Consider the following 18,111-nt stretch of genomic DNA (forward strand, 5'->3'; position numbering starts at 1 on the left):
TCCTTCAAGAAGGCGAAGAAGAAGGCGGAGACCAGTGGCAGAAAAGTGATTTGCCAAAGCTCTATTCAGCACCCAAGGAACACCAAGTAATTGATTTCCTAATATTGAGGGAATACCAATATAAGATGTTTAGTTCTTTATTCACTGTTGAATGGTGTGAGTGTGTGTGTGTGTGTGTGTGTGCAGGTTAGAGGGTTGAGTTTTACAGATATATATATATATATATATATATATATATATATATATATATATATATATATATATATATATATATATATATAGTGAGTTTTCTTAAACCGTATCTATTCCAACACTTGTGCTTAACAGGAACGCCTGCACAAGATGATGCTTTTAGCATTAAGGATTCTTAATGGTACTAGAATTTAGATTAGGGGCGTCGACATACAATATCTGTCAAAGGAACCCTCTCTTATACTATAGCTTTTTCATGATGAAATTGATGTGTACTACTTCAATATACACTTTCTTATATATATTAATCTCTTTTAGTACACTTGAACGATGATCCCTTTTCTGCGGCAGAAACAAATTTACGTCAATTTGAATCGCACTATCTGATTAAAGTTTCAAGTAGACATGCTTCGTATGAACTCGCTCAATATTTCGATTTAAATTACATTGTCTATTCTATGTATTATTGAAGGAGTCGAACAGCTATTCATCAAAACGGCCAATACTCTACTGAAGAAACTTGCAGAAAGTTGATACTTGAAGTTACCAATATAAATAAAACTAACTCTATACTGTATAAGAGAATTATGCATAACAAGAGAAATGTCTAAACACGAGACATTTACCAATCAATATAGAGCCTTTAGCTGAACAAACTAGCACGTCTGACCTCTGAACAATATTACAGTTAAAATAAAACTTTAAGAGATAATCATAATTTAGAACTACAGAGTTTGTCCATAAAGAAATGAGTCTGGCCGCCACGCGGCGCTCCAGTCGCCAGCGAGGGAGATTTCTGGTGGTGGGGTCTAACCGTAAGCTAAGCAACGCACCGGGCACGATGCGAGCTCTGTTGCACTGAGGATCATACGTATCACAAAAGCTGTCACGGCAGACAAGTGGTTTGGACAAACACGTGGCCAAAGTGAAAAATCTCTTGCACTCCGACTGTCGTTTGAGTGTAAGAGCAATCGCCGAAGACCTCAACATGTGCAAAACAACGGTTTACAAAATTATTTCTGAAAGTTTGAATATGTGAAAGATTTGTGCGAAATTGGTGCCAAAAGTGTTGAGTGATGAACAAAAACAACGACGAGTAGACACCATCCAACGAGCTATCACAGAATCTCTAAAAGCGGTTACGGCACCTGACTTCCAGAGAGCCTTGGTAGCGTGGCAATTGCGTTGGGAGCAGTGTGTTGACCCCAAAGAGACTGTCTTGAAGAACATTAACAATATGTACCGATCGGATTAATAAATTATTTTTATCAGCATTACTTTACAGAGAAACCCTGTATATCTCAATAATCATATTGTATATCGTGTACATTGTAAATTCTGTCTTCTTAGGGTAAAACCAAAAAGCGGTAAACGGAATTTTTTTAACTTTTCCAATCTCGTTTTATTATAATTTTTTCTTATATACAGTAGTGATAATAATTAAAGTCCAAATATATATTCCTCTTGGATATTTGGTGGTTTGTTGTTGAGTTTGTAGGAACTTAGAGACCATGCATCCTAGTGAGATGGATAAAACTCGGAGATCCGGCGTATTAGCAAAAGGAATTCTAAGAGACAAGAAGTCCTAGAAAGTAATAAGAATAAAAGGACCTCTTAGTGACCAGCGGTCCTAAAGAGTGTAAGAATAAAGGAACTCTCAGAGAAGAGGCGTTCTAGAGAGTGGTAAGAATAAAAGTTTTCAGAGACCAGGGCTCCTAGAGTGTGTAAGAATAAAGGAACTCTCAGAGAAGATTCGTCCTAGAGAGTGGTAACAATAAAATAGTCAGAGACCAATCATCATATAGAGTGGTAAGAATAAAGGAGCTCTCAGAGACCAGACGTCCTTGAGAGTGTTAAGAATAAAGGAACTCTCAGAGACCGGGCTCCCTAGAGTGTGGTAAGGATAAAGGAGCTCTCAGAAACTAGGTCTCCTAGAGAGTGGTAAGAATAAAGGAGCTTTCAGAGAAGATTCGTCCTAGAGAGTGTTAACAATAAAATAGTGTCAGAGACCAATCATCATATAGAGTGGTAAGAATAAAGGAGCTCTCAGAGACCAGACGTCCTAGAGAGTGTTAAGAATAAAGGAACTCTCAGAGACCGGGCTCCATAGAGTGTGGTAAGGATAAAGGAGCTCTCAGAAACTAGGCCTCCTAGAGAGTGGTAAGAATAAAGGAGCTTTCAGAGATAAGGTATTTTAGAGAGTGGTAAGGATAAAGGAGCTCTCAGTGACCAGTCATCCTAGAGAGTGATAAGAATAAAAGAGCTCTCAAACACTAGGAGTCCTAGAAAAATGGTAAAAATAAAGGAGCTCTCACAGATCAGGTCCTAGCAAGAAGAACTCTAGAGATCAGGAGTGGTAGAGAATAATAAGAATAAAGGATCTCTCAGGGACCAGGTGTCCTATTGAATAGTAAGGATAACGGAGCTCTCAGAGACAGGTGTCCTATAGAGTGGTAAGAATGAAGGAGCTCTCAGAAACCAGAAGTCCTAGAGAGTGGTAACAATAAAGGAGCTCCAGAGACCAGGGTTGGTAGAGAGTAGTAAGGATAAAGAAGCTCTCAGAGACCAGGAGTCCTAGAGAGTGGCAAGGATAAAGGAACTCTCAGAGACCAGACGTCCTAAAGGGTAAAGATGATTATCAATCGGCAGTGATTGGTGCCTTCTGCGATATTCTGGTTCCTTTTATCTAGAAATTTTGCTGAATTCATTAATTTTTGTCACTTGACGATCATTAACGACGTTTAACGATGTCTTCTTCGTGGTTGTCATCTGAAGTGTGTTTACAGCCAGCACATAGTGTTGGGAGCACATGGTGTTGGGAACCTTGCAATATTGTCGTCTTGCTAGCCTCATTATGAAACGCTTGAGTCAGGTATACTTAAATGTCAATTTTATCTTAAGATGTATATTTTTTATTGAGCATTTACAAGTTTAGTTTTACGAAACAACTAGGTTTTCTCGACTTTTTTTTCTAAAAGTATGTTTGAGAATTTTAACTCACCATACCATTTCTTAGCTCAATGAGATCCGCTGATTAATTTTATCTTGGGATAATATTCTTTCGTTATATGCTAATACTATTGTTAAAATCATATTATAATACAAAAACATCTCAGTTTGTGAGTGGCAATAATATGCAAACTTCAAAACATTCAAGAGTTGTGAGTTGCATAAGCATCTAGGCGAAATCATGTAGATATTCTTAATCCTTATTATAAAACAAGACCTTTGTTTGCCAGTCACGCTACTTTCTAGTAGTTCACACGCAGGGTATAATAGTTGTTGCTTTCTTCATGAGCTTGCAAGAAAAAAATGCTAAGTTTTATTAAAATCGGACAAAATTTAGAACGAACATGCTGTTTTATTACAATCGGACAAAATTTAGAAAGAACATGCTAAGTTATATAAAAATTAGACAAAATTTAGAAGAACGTACGAAGTTTCATTAAAATCGGACCAAATTTAGAAAGAACATGCTAATTTCTATTGAAATCGGACAAAATTTAACATACTAAGTTTTATTAAAATCGGATAAAATTTTACAAAAGTTTACAGAAGGACAGACAGATTCACACAATAGATATTCATGTTGAATGGAATGGTAGCAAAGTTTGCAATAAATAATGTTCACAATACGACAATCCCATCTTTCTTTTCACATTTGCTTCTCTTAAAGTCTCTCACGTGTCCTTTTGGTATTCTCAGCAGAAAATTTTCATTCTGTGACGCGGAGAAAGCAAAAAAGAGAAAAAAGCGAGAAAAATATCTTTAACTCTCTCTCGGGGATTTTGATAATTCTGCCCTTGAAGAAGTAGAAGAAGAAGATCTTCCACTGAAAAGATGCGTGGTGGTAGAATGAAGAAAAAGAAAGAAAAAAGAAATGCAAAAATGAGGGAAGAAAGAACGATGAAGATTGGGAGAAATTGGACATTTAAAGGAAGAAGAGAGACGGGGGGAAAGAGGTTAAAAGAATGAAGTGAAAACAGGCGAAAAAAATCGGGTGAAGGAAAGAGAAGAGAAAAATGTAACATTGCCTCATAATACTTTTGAAGACTTCTTTTTTCAAGATAGCGCAAACCCTCTTCTTTTCACACGTCTACTTATCCCTTGACAATTCAAAGTAAAAAGGGAGTTGAAGATGCTAGCTCTCTCCTTGATATTCTGTCACAAAGCAATCATTCACCTCTTCATTTCAGAATCTTAGGCACAAATCTTTTTATGCATATACATTTCCCAACCGTTTTCAAAGATAACTGAGAGCTGAGTAAGCAATGCGTCAAAAAGAACATCCGTTGTTATGAAAGAACGAAAATATTATTGCTTTACTCCCAACTTTTGATGTTTCTTTATATTATATTCTCTATTACAGCTTACTTCAAAAATAACAAGCAAAGCCATGTGTTTACCTAAAGTACGCTAACTTGCTGCTGAGTTACGAAAGGGTCTACTCCTTTTCAAAATAGTTCGCTTTTACAAGGATAATTTTACTACAAAACAATAATAAATGTGACACTAATTTGCTAACACGAGAGACAACAACAACATAAAAATTATGTTTCCACAATATTATTAGTGTAGAAATATAGGTTGTCAGTCCAATACATACTCGAACTGGTATCATTAATTAAAACACTGTCTCTTACAAAATTAGGATATATCAATCTTATCCTCTTCAAAATACTGCCCATTTGTAGCAAATCACTTGTCCCATTTCCGAATCTATTGTTGAAAACATCCCTGGAAATTTTCAGAAGCCAAGCTAATCAGGTGTTATGTCGTTTCACGTTTTACCGTCTTCACATCGATGTGATTTTAGCTCGGTGTCGTACAACCATGATTGGTCACTAGTTATAATCTTTTCGAGGAAACCAGAAGTTTGAACGTAGTTTTTCCATTCAGTGTAGAATTCGGTTATTTTGGTCATATGTTAGTAACTTCGGGACAATTTTTGCACACAATTTTCTCAATTCCAAGTTTTCTCTAAAAATCGTGTGTACAGATGATTTTTCTAAATTCAGTTGATCAGCAATCATCTGGACTCTTAATCGATTATCAGAAAGCTCAAGGAACCGTACACGTTCAATGTTGTCCTCAACACAGGAGGTCGACGGTCGTCCTCTCCTTGCAGTCTTCACAGCCTTCACAGGAACGCTTGATCATCTTGAAAAGAACTGTTTTCTTCAGTGCGTTATTTCCATAAACAGGGTCACACATAATTTAAGGGGCTAGGTCCTCCTTGACCCTTCTTGTTATGGGTATATGTTGAGGGTGTATTTTCGCCACCAATTCTTACGTATTACTATATTGGAATGCGATGTTGCTAGACCTTCAACAGTATTGCCACATAAATAAGAATATGGAAGGGGGAGTTGGATATTACCCCCCTCTTCTGTTATGCCGAAATGTGAGCCAATCGAACTTTTTAATGTTATTTTCGGATTCAGCACCTCCAAATTAGTTAAATGTGGATATTTTCATTTATGTAACAAAATTTGTGTAGAACCATGTAACGAGTCCACCTATTAAAATGAAACTGATATTGAAACATACTCTTATCAAGTTTTTAATTATGATACAAGCAGGACGGTAGTACACGTAATTTTTAATGAGATAAAATTCCAAATTTGTAATTAACTATTAAGAGTCTTCATCCCGGCGAAATTAAAATACCGCTAATTTTACAGTAATTATGTGATATCTTCAAATAGATAAAAGATAATCGAAATGTGGAACAAGAGCGCCCTAGATAATATAATTTTACATGAGATACCGTTATCACGACTTACTTATCTGCTTTCGATTTGGTGCCATTTTGAAAATCGGTATTCATTTTCGCGTTTCTAAACAGCTGAAAACGGAAAGTGACTAGGTGACTTATGATAACGTTACCTCACGCAAAATAATATTGTCTAGGGCGCTCTTGTTTCACATTTCAATTATCTTTTATCTATTTGAAGATGATTACTGTAAAATTAGCGGTATTTTAATTTCGCCGGGATGAAACTCTTAAACTTAATTTTTGTTTAAGTATAACATTGTGCAAAGAGGAGAAATCAGTCGACAAATGATAAACACTAAATAAAATAACATATTTTTAGCTAAAATAGCATACGAGAAAACAGAGAAAAAGTATTTTTTAAAGCGCTAAAATGTACTGAATGTTGCTTCTTGTCAATAATAATTGGGGTTGTGGTAGCTCAGTAGTTGACCGTTCACTTCTAGCGTGTGAGGTCCCTCGTTCAATCCCAGCTCACGTCAAGTGGGCTTTGTGGAGGACAAACATATCGTGTGCGTAGCTTTCTCGGGTGCTTTCGTTTTCTTCCATTTAATCAATTCATTCTCGTCATAACCGTCTGCTTTAGCTTAAGACAGCAGTACCGCAGGACGTAAAACTGAAACACGGCATTTCAATAATTACTTTTTTTTTTTACTGAACAGATTGTTTGCTTATTTATACGTTGTACATGTAAACGAAATTCACTGTTTAACTAGTAGATAATATCTAGTAACATCAAATAAGTGGAATATATAAAATTGTAATATTTGTACGTCCGTATGTCCGTTACTCTGCACGATAATTCTTCAAGAAAAGCTTTTTTTTCTTAAACTCTTTTTTTTTTTGTAGTAGATTTATAGAGTAATTATCTCGATCAATTTCGTTAATGGACTTAATCTGTCAACATCTTAACGGATAACGAGGACATATCTGTCCGTTACTACACACTATAACTAAACTGATCTTTAGACTTCCATGTAAATAACGGAAGTGTTATAGAATGCTTTATCCTTCTGTCTCTTGATAGGTATCAGAGCAAATTCGTAAGAGATATCGAGATGCGGTTTTCTACACTTGATTCAGTCTCCCAAGAATACCTTCCGCCTTCTTCATTAACACTCTATTAAAACCGGAAGTGGTTAAAATTAACCACTGTCAGTTTCAAAGTTCATCGCCACAAAACAAAAAAGTAAAATATAGCAAGAAACGTTTGGCATCTGATTCTGCGACGCTGCACTTGATTCAGTCTTCCAAGAATACTTTCCGCCCTCTTCATTAACACTATTAAAACCGGAAGTGGTTAAAATTAACCACTGCTAGTTTCAAAGTTCATCGCCACAGAACAAAAACAGTAAAAGATAGCAAGAAACGTTTGGCATCTGATTCTGCGACGAAAACTGAACTATGGTACTTTTAAACAATCTACACGGTCTTGTGCGGGCTATCTGCTTTCTCCAATCACAGTTACGTGGTGCTATCAGTTTGTGACAGGTGATAGTATATACTGACTACTCGTGCCACTACGAATGTTGTCAATACTAGACGCGTTATCTAAAACTACTGAATTACTAAACTGATTGCTACCTCTAGCAATTAGGAAAATGAATTATGAACACATACATGGAAACCAAATGTTTTTTATATCAAATGTTTGCCACGATATAGACGTAACGTTTCCGTATCAAATAATTGCGAAAATCTTTATAATACGTTGTCTCGCATAACTGCTAGTAGATTTTGATTCAAACTTTTGTTCAATATTTCCTCCTTATATGAAATTGAACCCCTAATCTACCACAGGATAGTAAACAAAATAATTTATTAACATTATTTGAGCTCTCTTTGGTTGGAGATGCATATGTAACTGTGTATTTTTAAACAAACGTTTTCATATGTATAATACTCCTATAATACAAGTAGGATAAATAAAGTAGATACTACTTCTTTCGTAAAACAATTATAAAACAAACATTTCTTTACCCGGTATAGACAATGTGATTGTTTTCTTTCCGTTTCAAGTTTGATTCTTTCATAATCCATTTTCCCCTCTTTCTTCTCTTCTATTCAACATATGAACCCATGATTCTTGAACAAAGTGCTAGCATGTAAGTCATGATATAGAGTTTATACATCACCATACCATACTTAGAGTTTATATATACTTTTTAATGAAAGAAAGACTTCGCATCAGTAGAAGGAAAGTAAAAAAAAAACTTAATTTTCGAAACTACAAAGGGCACTAGGAAAGTTTAGCAATACGACCTAAATTCTTATACTTTTTTAAAGAACTTTCCACCACACATTACACATTTTTCCATTCTTCGAAACCAGTTGTCGAGGAAACTCTGCCGTCTTTCAGCGCAGATCTGGGCACACTCATCTTCCCAAGCCCTTAGTAGGGCGTCATCGCTTGTAGAACAATTTCCTTTCAGTCTAATCATCACATGGGGAACAGCTCGAAGTCACAGCTAGTGAGATCTGGACTGTAGGGAGGGTGCTCTTACAGTTTTAGTCCAGTGCTGGCCAAATACTCCTGACCAAATCTTTGATTGGTGCGCTGGAGCGTTATCGTGGTGAACAAACCATGTGACTATCCTTGAGTTTTAGCGCAACTGATTGAGATCTGTAAGTATTTTAGGCAGACATTCCTCGGTATACCACTTTCCTGTGATTGTCTTCTGTGTTTCTAAGACAACTCGCTCGACAATTCCTCGCACACTAAGATATCGCCACCATTCTCTTCTTCAGTGATGTGGACTTTCGAACAGCCACGGAGGTCTCCTCTTCTTCGAACATCCACACTTTGTTTTGAGCGTTGGTCGGGACGTCATAGTAATAGAGCCAAGTTTCGTCACCTGCCACTATACTGTTCACAGAGGAAGATTTTCCATTTTAAAATTTTTTTCAGCATTTCACGGCACCATGAAACACGGTATGCCATTTGTTCATCGGTCAAGTCATGTGGTACCCAAAGAGTACAAAACTTTCTAACTCGAAGGTGATCGAGGAGAATAGCACGAACTGCTGGTGCATTAATGCCGAAGCATACATCTATTTGATGGTATGTAGCCAGTCTATGTCTTAAGCACTTTCCTTACTGCAGCAATGTTTGGTTCAGTCACAGATGAAGATGGCCAGCCTGACCTTGGAGCGTCCTCAAGGCTGAAATTTTCTTTTTGAAACTCTCGGTACCAACTAAATATTGTTGTACGATGAGGACAATCCTCTCCAAGCATAGGAGTCATTTCCTCTAAACACTGATCAATACTTAAACCACGTGCAAAACTGTAGCGCGAAATTGCCCGGTATTCAGTTTTTGACCACGACGACATCTCCACCTCTTTTCACTAACACAACTGAAAATCAACTGACACTAAAAAAAATGACTAGAGCTTCTACAGTGCAGGTTTGGACATGTCTCAACACGCGCTAAGCTGCAATTCCTGTGAAGATCCGTTCTGTTCTATTGCAAAACTTTCCTAGTGTCCTTTGTATAAAAACAGAGGCTTCACAATTCATTATGTTTGTGTGATTCATTTGTACTCAAGCAGGGAGGTCCTCATGGAGAAGCTAACCATGTAACAGGGAAAGTGGGACGAACCTTTGCACAACACGTAGAGAAACCACAACAGAAGATTTCATGAAATAATGATTAACAAAATTTGTAACCTGTTATAATAGATGTAAGACTCAGGCTAACATAGCGACAAAATACAAACTATCACAAAGGATGGAGATAGCAGGATGAAATAGATGACGAGTTTTTAACCGTTTTAATTGAATATACTTAAAGGTAATTAATTTGTTTCGTATTTATATTTCCAGCATGGGCAGTGAATATTCTAAATTTTATTCAAATAACACTTTTGACATTATGAATAATGATGTCAATTCATTCGCTCTAACGATAGGTGGAGAAACAGCGAGTAAGCAAAGAGAAATCCGCAATCCGGCAACACTGTACTAAATATCGCGTGTCATTGGCTACTGCTTACGTTGCTTCTCATCTGAAGAGTTGCAGAGAAGTCTTTACTTGCCTATACAAGGTAAAATATTAACAACACGTAATTACAAAGATGTACTAATAATTGATTATTCGTTGTTATAAATAGAGGCGGATTTTAAGGTGCAACATCTTTCAAAAAATGTAGCTGTTTTCATACTCAGAGTTCAAGGCGCATTTTGATTCATGAAATGATGCGAAATGGACACAATGTGTTGTACTTATTTATGAGATTAACAAATTTTCTCCTTTCTTCCGCCTTCTTGATTCTCCAGCACCTTTATCCTCCTTTTTTGGCCAACACCAAATTGTAAATTAATTTTGAGAAACAATCTGGATGTAGGAAACTTTGAAACTTCAACAAAACTCCGTTTCCGTATGCTTGCAATAAATGCTCTGATGGTTTCTATTGATGTTGAGAAGTTTCTCCCGCACACAAGTAACTTCACCTGAGCTTCAAGCGACAGAACTTAACGTTCGAAAACACAAAAATGTTTAATAATCAAATACAAGTTTCTGGAAAGGAAGTAATCTACCTTTGTTTCTGTAAGACTTTTATTTATTTATTTATTTATATTATTCTATTATTGAGTAAAGAATCTTTATGATACTGTTTTGCACCTAAATAGATGCATTTTATCAGCGCTTCTTTCCCACTTTCGTGAATACTTTTTCAGCATCTTTCTTTCCCTTTTCCGAGCATAACTTTGTACCTTAAAATCTAGTCCTTAATCATAAATGGCCTTACCTTAACTTCTGAAGACACGTATGAAGCTATGGGTAAATATTTGAGTTTACTCCAAGCTTATAGTCCATTCGCTCCTTGACATCCATATTAAGGAAGTTGTGAGATACAAATCTGTAAGTAAAAAAGATATGGGCAAGTTAGAAAGATATTTGGGAGATATTCTAAGTGTCCATGATGGTAGATAAAATATTTAATCGTTTTCTGAATACGTTAGAACAATAATTAAATCATACTGAAACAGATAGAATGATCCAAATTGTAATAAATATAACAAGCAGCTCAATTTCATTATATTACAGATTAGAAAGTTAACAGATTTAGCTTAGTAGTTATAATAGCCTAGCTGATTACTCTACGTCTTTAAGAAGAACAGTCCCATAGCCAATTAACATTACTTTCGAGCGTAAAAAGGAGAGAAAAAAGGTATAATAATCGTGAAAAAATGAAATTCAAGATTTCAACGGCTTTACATTTTTGTGACCCATAGATACGAAAAAAAAGTAATTTTTTGACATTTGTCTGTCCGTTCATTCGTCCTGGTGTACACTAGCTTCGAGGTCAATACCGTTCAACATATATCAACCAAATTTTAAACGTAAGATTTTTGTGTGATTCTCCAGGAAGGGGGGCAACTTTTATCCTCCGCTAAAATTATTGAAAAATGAAATGAAATTTTTGAGTTTTACGTCCCACGGTTATGCCGGTTAGGCTAAAGAAGACGTTGATGAGAGATGAATGAAATGGTGGAATGAAGAAACTGGGAGGAAACGGGAGAACCCCGAGAAAACCCACGCACGCGGTGTTTGTCCACCACAAAGTTCACTTGGTGGGAGCAGGGTTTGAGCCCGGGACCCCAGAAGTGAACGCTCTACCACTGAGGCACCGCGGCCCCCGCTAAAAATATTGAAGATTGAAAATACAAAAATGCAATTTTCTCAAAAACGGCTCCAACAATTTTGTTTACGTTTCATAACAACCGCTTACTGTGATATAAGCCTACGAAGAGTACTGGGAAAAGTCCACGAGGGGTACTTTATTCGTAAAGGTGTCCTTTTTTTTGGGGGGGGGGTGATTTTCTCTAAAACGACTCACGTGATTTTGATCATACTACATGAATCAATATTTCATTCATAACCTGACAATATGGCTTCACTCATTTGTTCTGAAAAAAAATTTACGAGGAGTACTGCATTCTTGGGGATGAGTCTTTTCAGACAATTTGCTAAAAAACATGACATGTGATTTCGTTCATATTTAATAAATAATCATGTACATCTCTGTAATGTTATGTAAATTACTTCTTACGAAAAAAAAATCACAGAGGGTAGTTTGCTCTTGGAGATGAGTTTCTTTCCCGATTACCTTCTCAAAAGTGAACTCAGGTGGTTTTGGTCATGGTTCATAAATGCATATTTCATTATCATTCCTGTAATGTTACATAAGTCACTTCCACGAGAATACCCGCAAGTTTTGGGATGATATTTTTAGACATGTTTTTAAAATACCACTCATGCGATTTTGTTGTTATTTTATAGACATATATTTCATTAATAACCCTAACATATGGCCAGTGCAGGATTTATGTATAAGCTAAACAAGCTATAGCTTAGGGCCCCACTCTCTTGGGAAAGGAGACACCTGAATGTACACTTCCAAAATATAAGAATAATAATAATAAAATGCAAATGTCCTTGGTGTTCTGTAGATTCCTGGGGTATAAGTAATGGAGCCAATTCTGCTAACCTGTTTTCTAAATTATCACTAGTTTCTTCATTTCTGTACATAGGGTGCCTATGTTCATCTTGATACTTAAAGGGGCCCCAGTACCTTCAATAATTTAGGGCCCCACCAAACCTAAATCCGACTTTGCATATGGCATTAGTAAGTTTCATATGGTAAAAGTCTACGGGGTACTTTTAGGGATGAGCTTTTTTTCTGAAGTTTTTCGAAAATGCCTTATAATTTTGTTCTTATTTCACAAGACAAGCTTTCACTAATAACTTCAGCACACCGTTATTTAGTTTAACGAATTGGAGCGAGAAAGTTTAGTGCGGTGACTCGTACCTTTTATTGTCTTTACATTCCAGAGTATATTATGAATAGAGGCCCTATTCATATCACGGATACCAATCGTCGTAGCGAAATAAATGATATAATGTATTGAAGATTATTAACTGATATTGTTACTTCCTATTTGTTATACAAAAATACCCAGCAAGAGAAGGTCGCAGCACCGTTGCCACTACTCACGTTTCAAGTTTTTTTTTTTTTTTTTTTTTTTGTGTGTGTGTGTGTGTGTGTGTGACTGTATAATGGCAGTTTTCTTTAATGGTATAAAACAGAGTGACTATGGTTGGTAACACTAGCACCATACTAAGGGCTGCATTTTCCCTACGCAAATACTAAGAAATTTCAGGGACAACATCTTCATGGCTTCTCTACAGAGTTTCCATTCACTCCTATCAATGATTGATTTGCATTGACATCCTTCGTCGGCAGCGTGACTATACAAGGCGAAATGTGCAGTTTAAAGTGGAATCTGAGCCATTGTAGTGAGATACATGATCTTCTACCAGCAATCAAACTCGAAACCTCGTCCACCAAAGGCATGCATTCTAGCTAGTAATGCCCATAAGACGATACGAGACAAGATAGACCTATTCTAATAGAAACATATATAGTTATACTTTTCGAGACAAGATAGCACTTTCAAAACTTCTTTCCGAGACTAGACAATCTCCCAAATCTCCTTTCGTGGGCAACACAAGTTCTATCTACTAAACCCCTCTTATTCTCGTAGATCCGACAAAATGGTTAAAGTACTCAAATATTTAGAAAAGCATACCCCTATAATTTGTAAAATTACCAACTTTCACAATAGTTTTTCCCAGGACTCTGCTCTATCATTCCTACCAACGAAACTAACACAAAGATCCAAATATCGTGATCGAGACTGCGACGAAACAAAACCATCCTTTCTTATCCATCAGTCTCTTAACATTTATTTTACGCAAGTTCATAATGACGCCTTGCTACGTTAATTATAATATGTCAATTGCCACAAAACGTGCTAATGTTTACATTAGGAACATGTTCTTCATAAAATGTGCTTCGAAAAAGATGCTATTCGGAAGGTCATACATGTGTTAGACATTTTAGCAAATAAATGCAAAGGATCTTTTTTCACTCAATCATCAATTTTGACACACCATAATCTACCAATGGTGACAACCTTATCGATCTCACTATATAAGATAGTATTGGCGATGCATAAATGCTGTGAACATTGTATTTAAACTAGGGATGGGCAAAACTAATTTTATAAAATCCAGATACCGGTTTGTAGAAAAACCGAAAACCGAAAGCCCTTACGGTTTTCTCCCAGAACCGGTTCGGTTTTTCACCGAAACCGGTTTCAGTTTTATTCAAAACCTTTGCAAAACACACAAAACTCTTTCTGTGGAAATGAAATCGGCTTCCGGAGAACAACAAAACACTATTCTAGTCAAAAATGGAAACCGAACCAGGAACTCAAAACCGGATCCGATGAAAAACAGAGCCGGTTTTGGACAAAAACCGATAATCGGCTTCGTTGAAAACCGAACCGGTTTGAGAGAAAACGGATTACCGGTTCCGTTGAAAACCGAACCGATTTTGGAGAAAACCGAAACCGGTTTGGTGAAAACCCTTTTCTGAAAATTTTCAAAACCGGTTTCGGTTTTGCAAAAACAGAAAAACCGGTTTTTGTGCCCACCACTAATTTAAACCTGGCATGCTACAACGCGCACCGTAATCGTAAACTTTGATAGAGATAGACAGTAATTTCGCTGGTGCCCTCTCTGAATCAATCAAGTTATCTACGATGTTATTGAAATAAGAAATAAATAGAACTATATTTTGATTTACGCCATTAGCATACATTGATATATCATTCTTATAAATACAAACGCTATAGGAAAATGTAGCTAAACAAACAACATTTACAATAATTGTGATACTTCATAAAATGCATACTGAGTAGAACTGTAAGTATTGTACTATTATGTGAAGTGTCTAACTTATTATACTGCTAAAAAGAAATATTTAGAACAATAAACGGTCTTTCTGTCTATAGAAATGTTTCTCTTAAATCAAATAAACACAAATTACTGCGTTTATACCTGAAATGTATTTTCTAAAACTGAACGAAGACGTATTGCGCATATCGAAGCAATATACACCGTGGTGTGCCTACATGAAACTATTGCTGTTGATTACAATGCTTAGTATTACAGCAAATTGCTTTACCACATTCAATTACACCATTACCGAAGAAGTGTGGTCGTCAACAAGTTGTATTTGTGTAGAGTAGACATGGTGCAAGGTATGTTATTACAGGTATCTGTCATGTTTGTTTGTCTCCATTTAGGTCATTATGCTGTATACACTCTACACAAAGCTAGTTCATTCCAACTGTAAATATTCATTGACAAACAGACTATCTCTTCAGTAATACTGTTTCTCAGAGTTCAGTCTGTCAAAACAACAAATAAGGAGAAAGAGAGGGCAAACTATTAAGCGCCTCAACATCAACTAATGCTTCTCATTATCTGTATTATTATTATTATTATTATTATTATTATTATTATTATTATTACAGGAACAACAAATTTCAACATTAAGAAGAACAAAGAGTCTATTTACTTATGAAATATATCTGTATAATGTGTGAAGTTTCTTCATTTTTTACGTTCAAGTCGACACTAGTCTTACATCTCTTTCTCATCTATATCTACAAAAGGTAAGTTTGGGAGGGATTCTAAAAACACGTCTCGACTGAAAGTTTCTCTTTCGAGAGATCGTCTCCTGCAATTTGGCAGATATCCAATGTCCAACACATTCTCCGGCGCCTTTGCGGACAGAAAAAACAAGTTGGAAAGTAAGAAGACGGAACAGGGAGTGAAAAAGTAGAAAATCGATTCCAATAGAAATGAAAGTAAATTGTCCACTTCCAACTTTTCTGACTTTTTTTTTTTTTTGGTGCTATAAAGAAAAAATAAAAGGAAAAGAAAAAAGAAGAAAAGTTGGGCCGAATGAAGCAGTAAGACACAGTTAAGGAAGGAAAAATCTAGAGTGAGATGGAGAAGGGAAAAATAGTAAAAAAGGCGAAAAACAAAGTTTTTAAGAGATGAGATTGTTGGGGCGCGTCAGAAGAATATAGCTAAAAAAAGAAAAGAAAAGAAAATGTATAGAGAAGAGAACACCTCCTGTAGTAGTCGCCTTCAAGCATTTGCTGTGGCTTTCTGAAGTTCCTTTTCGCTAGAGGTTTCTCTTTGTCACGTCATAAATAACAGCAACACATTGTTTCAAATATTTCCAGTAAGTACTCCAAGCTCGCAACCAGGGTCTAGGGGCCCTGCCTCCTCTAATTTTTCTTGGTCCCAGACTGCAATGCGTCATTATGTTCTATATTAATACAAAAAATACAATTTAGATATTCGTACAATGATGAATGTTTTAATTTAAGTAGATTTTAATCCCTTCTTAAGGAAACAGAACATGAAGAAATGTAGAATACAACAAGAAAAAAGATAGGAAACAGATAGAAAGAATACATAAATTATGTTTTACGCGAAACTTTTTAATCTTGTATCTTTTAGTTTTATTTATTCTAATTCCTCGGTGACATTATAGATAAAATGTAGTCAGAGAAATGGAATGATGGTAATCAGCGAAACATGCCGATTCTGAAACGACCGACGTCAGGAATGATACAAAACCATTGCCAAAAATCGAGAATTCTAACTTGTTCGAACATGTTTAAGTAACATAGTCTCCGTGACATTAGTGACGAAAATTTGCTAATCCCAAAAATTGGAGAAATGTATCGACAAATACTTCTACAAACCGAATATTTTTCGATTACGATTAATAAATATAACCTCATGTGTGAATATTAAAATGAAATGAAGTTAAATGTATGAACACCAGAAAGGGTGCTTTAATGTGTGATATTATAGTTCGTCTAAAAGTACCAGAGAGGACTCGTAGAATTAATTAAAATTCTTTATATATGAGATAAAGACTCATTATAACCCTCATCACAAGATTTATTCCCTCATAATATTGTAGAATGTAACGATATTCACGGACTTACATCATATTTTACCAAAAGTTAAATAATATATTATACCACTACCTTGCTGTTATTCAATTTTGTATGTAGGGGGCCGCGGTGGCTCAGTGGTAGAGCGTTCATCTCTGGTGCTTGGGGTCCCGGGTTCGATCCCAGCCCCCGCCAAGTGAACTTTGTGGTGGACAAACACCGTGTGCGTGGGTTTTCTCGGGGTTCTCCCGTTTCCTCCCACTTTCTTCATTCCACCATTTCATTCATTACTCATCATCACCGTCTCCTTTAGCCTAACCGGCATAACCGTGGGACGTAAAACTTAAAGATTTCATTTCATTTCATTTTTCAATTTTGTATGTAGATTGACACATTTATATGTATGCTTATTGCATGTTCATAAAATTCCTGTGTTTAATTTTTCAGTAGATGTAATAAATGTTCACCAAATTGTAGTTAGATGGTTTCTTTTAAACTATTTTCTCCCATGTCGATACGCTGTCCTGTATGTATGTGCGTGTGTGTGAATGAATGATAAATTTAGTTAAAGTGGTAGCATTTAATATTGATTTACTATGATAGTGTTTATAATAATTGTGTAATAACATGTTATATTTACTAGTGTATGAAGGAGGTCATGAAAGGTAACTAATTCTAAATTAGTCTAAATCGGTTCTGAGAGGAAGGCCAAAATAACTGGATAAGCTCCAATAACGACAGTCTTTTAAGGAATCTCAAAACTTCTATTTGCGATAAATAAGTATATCACTGAGATTTTTTTCTTGGCTATTTCAAATGTGTGTTTGATCTCTACCATGGATATTTAGATACTGGATAAAGGGTTATTTAACGTTTGAAAATAATAGGCAAATGATTAAATTAATACTTCTTGTCACCTGGGCTGGGTTAGGGCAACTCCCACTTGAACAGTTGCCTGGATCCAGGTCGGGGTAGTATGAGGGAACACGTGTCTCTTCAGGATCATTCCAGAAACGATCTTCAAGTAATAACATTCGAGTATGAATTACCTTTTTAACAACTATTCAACTCCCTTTAATATTTCCATAATTATCCAGTAATCCTTTATCTCTAGTTCCTTCTTCCTTTCTCCTTTTCCTCTTCCTTTCCTCCTTGTCTTTTATTTTATTCTCTTCTTTCTCACTCTTTCTTTTCCTTTTTCTAATGAAACTGAAGAGGGGTCGTGACTGAAAGTTGTCGCTGTAGACACGGTCATTAAATTGCTTTGATGTTCCTCTTCGGAAGTCCGATATGAATTAGTTAATCCT

At 36.0% G+C, this 18,111-nt stretch overlaps 1 protein-coding gene across 1 annotated transcript in view; it reads right to left on the bottom strand.

Annotated features, from left to right (window-relative positions):
* LOC145683954 (uncharacterized) overlaps positions 1-18,111 on the bottom strand; it is a 434,748-nt gene that overhangs the window by 183,770 nt on the left and 232,867 nt on the right. Inside the window, exon 2 of the mRNA XM_081755670.1 lies at positions 10,720-10,830. The gene's annotated coding sequence lies outside the window, so the exon portion shown is untranslated. The remainder of the gene's footprint in view (positions 1-10,719; positions 10,831-18,111) is intronic.

The sequence above is a fragment of the Thermobia domestica genome, chromosome 4 (assembly GCF_964235325.1).
Source record: "Thermobia domestica chromosome 4, izTheDome1.hap1.1, whole genome shotgun sequence".
Lineage (NCBI taxonomy): Eukaryota > Metazoa > Arthropoda > Insecta > Zygentoma > Lepismatidae > Thermobia > Thermobia domestica.